At 33.8% G+C, this 7,070-nt stretch overlaps 1 non-coding gene across 1 annotated transcript; it reads right to left on the reverse strand.

Annotated features, from left to right (window-relative positions):
- Positions 1 to 6,234: 6,234 nt before the first annotated feature.
- On the reverse strand, positions 6,235 to 6,443 carry LOC120781895. Its single transcript, XR_005706173.1, has one exon. It is a non-coding gene; the product is annotated as a small nucleolar RNA U3 (small nucleolar RNA).
- Positions 6,444 to 7,070: the final 627 nt, after the last annotated feature.

Genomic DNA, 7,070 nt, shown 5'->3' on the forward strand with positions numbered 1-7,070 from the left:
GCGGAACATTTCTTGGAATTTATTTCTAATGTAGCATTTTTATCTATTTCTTTGAATTTCGTTAATAAGTTATTCCAACTTTTATTTTTCTCAATTTTATTTTTATATTTATCTCTTTTCGCTTGCCAAATTGCTAATTCATTTTTTTTAAGACCAATAAATTCTGATACGAAATCTTTATTAAGGGGGAGCCTGCTTGAGAAGCTTCAAACAATCGATTTTTTTTTTGCTTAAATCTCTTTAAAATTATCTAAGAATATGTCCCAAAGTTATAGATGGGAATTCGAAATATTATCGCAGCTAGAAGGGAAATGGTGACCGAGCTTCTAGCAGATATACGTATGAGTGCTTGGGCAAAAAGCGAAAACTTTGAAGCGTGACTTCTCGGTTTTTCATTTTTACGATTATTCTTACTAGGCGGGCAGAATAGAAAAAAAACTAAACGTCGTATGGAATTAGAGCAAAGTTTATTATCATTGGCATACAATTATCTTCTATTTAAACTAAAAACAATATTAAGAGAAGTCAAGTTTTAACATATTTTTAAACAGCATAAAGTAAAATTTTTTTGGTCAAAAGCCACTATTTATTCAATTTTTAAAAAAATTTTAAATTTTACACTTTTTTTTGGAATTTTCATAGTTTAACTAGAAGATAAATTAATAAAAAGTATGAATCTGTTTGAATTTTTTGTTTCCGATAGAAATTGCGACCTGCATCCTGCACGCCGTCCGAAAAATGTACATGCGAGATGCATCGGTCAATTACTTCCCAAAGGCAGAATATCAAAGATTTCGTATCCAAAAAATTTGTGAAAGATGTTCAACCATATAAATATAAAGCCTAGAAATTTCGCTTGAATAAATTATTTCTTTCCCTCCCAAAAAAAATCCTCAAAAAAATCGATTTTTTGAAGCCTCGAAAGCAGGCTCTCCCCTTAACACTTGCCATTGTCTGCGATCTTCACGGTTCGGCGACACGAGAGAAATGAGATCGTAAAAAATCAAACATTTTCGCGAACATGGATCGGTACGCGAACAAGCCCATACCAGGAAGAAAGGGATGTTAAACTTGTTCCAGCGTGAGAGCGCCTCAAAATTAGCGTTTTTTATAACATTTTCCATTCTTGCCAGATTGAACAAAATAACAATTTTTGGGTATTTATCAACCCAATACCCAACATTTAGTACGAATAAAAGTTACTAAATAGTGGTTATTTATTATATGAAGAAACTAATTAAATCTTTTTAAAGAATATTATAACAACTGACTTTTGTCCTTTCAGTACCCAATAATAAGATTTAAGCTTGTTAGCTCTCAATCATTAAATGTTTTTAATAATTTTCCATTGAAAATAAAACTATGATGCTTCAAATTACAAAACGTTTCATCAAATATCTTTAAATTTCACAAATTTATTTAATTTTCATTGTTTTACATGTTTTATAGGTGGTCTTGAACGATGCAACAAATCCCTCCGTTTACATATTTTTTTGGTAAGATTTCAATCTGGCCATCGCTCGTTTCCAATTGCTAAACGTAAAAACCTCCTGAAATCGATCAACTGTCAAAGTTTAGGTGAGTCTCACTGGAAGTGAGAGAATAATTGCTAAACGTCAAAACCTCCTGAACTTTGACAGTTGATCGAGTTCACGAGGTTTTGACGTTTAGCAATTAGAAACGAGCGATGGCCAGATTGAAATCTTACCAAAAAATATATAAACGGAGGGATTTGTTGCATCGTTCAAGACCACTTATAAAAAATGCAAAACAACGAAAATTAAATGAAGTTGTGAAATTTAAATGCATTTAACTAAACATTTTGTAATCTCAAGCATCATAGTATTATTATCAATAGAAAATTATTAAAAACATGCATTGATTGAGAGCTAACAAGCTTAAATCCTTTTATTGGGTATTGAAATGTCAAAAGTTAGTTGTTTTAACGTACCATAAAACATTAAAGTAGTATCTCTATATATTAATTAATCCCTACATAGTAATTTTTATTCGTACTAAATGTTGGGTATTGGGTTGATAAATGCCCAAAAATTGTAGTTTTGTCCAATCTGGCCGTAATGGAAAATGTTATAAAAAACGCTAATTTTGAAGCGCTCTCACACTGGAATAAGTTGGACATCCCTTTATCATAGATAACAATTAGTGTGAAATGTAATTTCATTGAACTATTTGAACATATTTTGGCAAAATAAATGTTTATGTAAATTAATTAATGATTTTGTATTTTAGCATTTATATATGTATGCATTTTCCAAGTGTTTAATTTAGAGTTTTGTATAATTTAATAAATACCCAATCTAATATTTTTCAGCAGTGGCATCATTGGCAAATCTTATAAAAAATGCGAGTTTTGACAGCTCTCTCCCCAAACAAAGAGTCTCGTATCATATTATCCATCAGAGATAAAGAGATGTCCAACTGCTCTCTCACTGGAAGTGAGAGAACAATTGCTAAACGTCAAAACCACCTAAACTTTGACAGTTGACTGGATTGGGGAGGTTTTGACGTTTAGCAATTGGAAACGAGCGATGGTCAGATTGAAATCTTACCAAAAAAATATGTAAACGGAGGAATTTGTTGCCGCTGTTCAAGACCGCTAATAAAAATTTAAAACAATGAATATCAAAGAAAATGCGAATTTAAATATATTTCATGAAACGTTTTGTAATTTTAACGTCATTTAATTTTCGTTGTTTTGCATTTTTTATAAGTGGTCTTGAACGATGCAACAAATCCCTCCGTTTATATATTTTTTGGTAAGATTTCAATCTGGCCATCGCTCGTTTCTAATTGCTAAATGTCAAAACCTCGTGAACTCGATCAACTGTCAAAGTTCAGGAGGTATTGACGTTTAGCAATTGTTCTCTCACTTCCAGTGAGACTCACCTAAACTTTGACAGTTGATCGAGTTCAGGAGGTTTTTACGTTTAGCAATTGGAAACGAGCGATGGCCAGATTGAAATCTTACCAAAAAAATATGTAAACGGAGGGATTTGTTGCATCGTTCAAGACCACCTATAAAACATGTAAAACAATGAAAATTAAATAAATTTGTGAAATTTAAAGATATTTGATGAAACGTTTTGTAATTTGAAGCATCATAGTTTTATTTTCAATGGAAAATTATTAAAAACATTAAATGATTGAGAGCTAACAAGCTTAAATCCTATTATTGGGTACTGAAAGGACAAAAGTCAGTTGTTATAATATTCTTTAAAAAGATTTAATTAGTTTCCTCATATAATAAATAACCACTATTTAGTAACTTTTATTCGTACTAAATGTTGGGTATTGGGTTGATAAATACCCAAAAATTGTTATTTTGTTCAATCTGGCAAGAATGGAAAATGTTATAAAAAACGCTAATTTTGAGGCGCTCTCACACTGGAATAAGTTTAACATCCCTTTATTCCTGCTAACTACAGAAATGATCCTGTAAAGTATAGCCTTAATTTTTCAACGGCCAACGCAGAGTATTTCAACCAAAATATACGCAAAATAGTTGAGAATTCGCAGAAACGAAAGACAAACGAAAGAAAAAGCAGCATAACTTCAATAATGCACAAGCATACAAACATACATATGCGCAGCAGCAGCAAGGAAAGAGGTAACAATCGGCGATCCATTGTATATTTCTTTCATGCCTAACCAAACCATAATTAGGACAACGCAATACAAGTGTCAATGGTGGTGTTGGTGGTAAGCGCATGAAAAGTTACGACGAGCATGTAGGTTCGAATCCCAACAGAATTTATTTTTAATTGCATATGTCACCAACCAAAAATTGAAACATTGTTCTACAAAAACAACAACAGCGTAAGCATGGCAACATTGTGTTGTTGGTAGAAAAGCCGAGCTGTGCCGAAAGAAACGAACAAACGATCGCCGATTGTCACCGCTTCGCTTGCTGCTCGAACATCTTCGCAGACAAGGTTGCGTAGATTCATATTGAGCAAGGGGTTGCGTAGATTCATATTGAGCAAGGTTGTGCAACCTGAATCTATCGCAACCTTTTCCGAACTCGTATAAGAAGTATAACTTCAAAAGATTTACCTAAACGTTATGATGATATTTTCATGATTCATACGCAATGTACGAATGTAAGCAATTTCGTTTTGCCGTCGGCATTTCAATTTCTCATGTCAATAATTGCGCCAATTTTCATAAAGTTGGAAATTTTGCGCGAATAAGACGTGTGCGGGTTAAGTCGTGAATATTACTTATATTAATTAATTTGAAAGTGCCGAAAAATGCGACACGAAATTTCAATAAATTTAAGTAAATTTGCATGTATTTTCATTTATATTTAACTGTCAATAAATTTTTTAAAAATTATTTGCCCTAGTTGTCCATTTTTTATTTTCTCACACATTTCAGCCGATTTTTGTATAGAGATTTGACCGGCGTAGAAGCAAAATGCGAAACAATCATACATACATATATTATGTCGTTTGCACATTTGTCTGTATGTTTGCGAAAGCAAATGTTCTACAAAAGCATATTTCTATACTTAAACAAAATTATTAGAAACATCGTATGTTTCTTATGTACATGCATAACCAAACCATACTTAAGTCAGTATATTATCACATAATATACATATACATAATATTGCTGTGATAAATTTAATTTCTATTAGTAAGAACAAGTAAGGAAGGGCTCAGTTCGGGTGTCACCGAGCATTTTATACTCTCGCATGATAAAGTGATAATCGAGATTTCATTATACGTCATTTACATATTTTTCAAATACCGTATTTTTGCAAAGTTTTATTCCGCTATCATCATTGGTTCCTAATGTACTATATATGTACTATACAGAGAAGGCATCAGATGGAATTCAAAATAGCGTTATATTGGAAGAAGGCGTGGTTGTGAACCGATTTCACCTATATTTCGTACATGTCATCAGGGTGTTAAGAAAATATTATATACCGAATTTCATTGAAATCGGTAGAGTAGTTCCTGAGATATGGTTTTTGGTCGATAAGTGGGCGAGGCCACGCCCATTTTAAATTTTTAAAAAAATCTTGGGTGCAGCTTCCTTCTGCAATTTCTTCAGTAAAATTTAGTGTTTCTGACGTTTTTTGTTAGTCCGTTAACGCACTTTTAGTGATTTTCAACATAACCTTTGTATGGGAGATGGGCGTGGTTATTATCCGATTTCTTCCATTTTTGAACTGTATATGAAAATGCCTGAAGAAAACGACTCTGTAGAGGTTGGTTGACATAGCTATAGTAGTTTCCGAGATACGTACAAAAAACTTAGTAGGGGGCGGAGTCACGCCCACTTTTCCAAAAAATTACGTCCAAATATGCCCCTCCCTAATGCGATCCCTTGCGCCAAATTGCACTTTAATATCTTTATTTATGGCTTAGTTATGACACTTTATAGGTTTTCGGTTTCCGCCATTTTGTGGGCGTGGCAGTTGGCCGATTTTGCCCATCTTCGAACTTAACCTTCTTATGGAGCCAAGGAATACGTGTACCAAGTTTCATCATGATATCTCAATTTTTACTCAAGTTACAGCTTGCACGGACGGACGGACGGACAGACGGACGGACGGACAGACAGACATCCGGATTTCGACTCTACTCGTCACCCTGATCACTTTGGTATATATGTATAACCCTATATCTGACTCTTTTAGTTTTAGGACTTACAAACAACCGTTATGTGAACAAAACTATAATAGTCTCCTTAGCAACATTGTTGCGAGAGTATAAAAATATTTATTTGTATAGTATACGATGTTAAAAGGCATACATCTTCTATCCTATCTTGTGTATCTGCACATGCTCATACGAGTGTATGTATACGCATGTGCGCGTTCAGAAATTTTTCATCACTTATCAATATACATACATATTACATGTGCGCGCATTGACTTGTTCATACATTCATATATACTTATATGTACATATATTTGCATACATTGCCGAATAATGCACAAGCATACAAACATACATATGCGTACACATAGGCGAAGCTGCTACAGCAGCAAGGGGTGACAATCGGCGGCCATTACTTTACTTATGCCATAGAACTTCTATTGCTACGAATATGGAAATGACAACGAAATAATGCAAATATGCATATTTCTAAATGTCATTAATTTCTTTGAAGAAATGAATGATCCTGAGAAGTATAGTTTTAACTTTTCAACGGCCAACGCAGAGCGGTTCAACCAAAAGGAATTCATTCATTAAAATCACCACTCAGAAGTCGTTTTATCCGTTGTAAGCGAATGATTTTCGAAAAAACATCATTTCTAATATGCCACAAGACAAAATTAGAAATGAACTTCTTAACCTCACGCTGTCAGATAAAACGAAAATACTTCGTCATCGTGGGTCGATTTCCAAAAAATGTAAATGAAGACCGTACTTCACAGGATCATTTCTGTAGTGAAGTATAGTCTTAATTTTTCAAATATCAACAAAAGGGCACATAAAATAGTTGAGAATTCGCAGAAATGAAAGACAAAGGAAAGAAAAAGCAGTATAAATTCAATAATGAACAAGAAGAATAAGAAAGAGGTAACAATCGGCGATCCATTGTATATTTCTTTCATGCATAACCAAACCATAATTAGGACAACGCAATGCAGGAGTCAATGGTGGTCGAGGGGGTAAGCGCTTCAAAAGTTACGGCGAGCACGTAGGTACGTAGGTTCGAATCCCATCAGAATTTATTTTTAATTGAATATGTCACCAACCAAAAATTGAAACATTGTTCTACAAAAACAACAACAACATAAGCATGGCAACATTGTGTTGTTGGTAGAAAAGCCGAGCTGTGCCGAAAGAAACGAACAAACGATCGCCGATTGTCACCGCTTCGCTTGCTGCTCGAACATCTTCGCAGACAAGGTTGCGTAGATTCATATTGAGCAAGGTTGTGCAACCTGAATCTATCGCAACCTTTTCCGAATTCGTATAAGAAGTATAACTTCAAAAAAAAGGTATATCATGAAAACCAGAGCTGATAGAGCCAAACTGATTACAGATTTGAATTCAGCGCGCCCAAATTAACTAGGATCAGTTGAT

Source organism: Bactrocera tryoni, unplaced genomic scaffold, assembly GCF_016617805.1.
Source record: "Bactrocera tryoni isolate S06 unplaced genomic scaffold, CSIRO_BtryS06_freeze2 scaffold_7, whole genome shotgun sequence".
Taxonomy (NCBI): Eukaryota; Metazoa; Arthropoda; class Insecta; order Diptera; family Tephritidae; genus Bactrocera; species Bactrocera tryoni.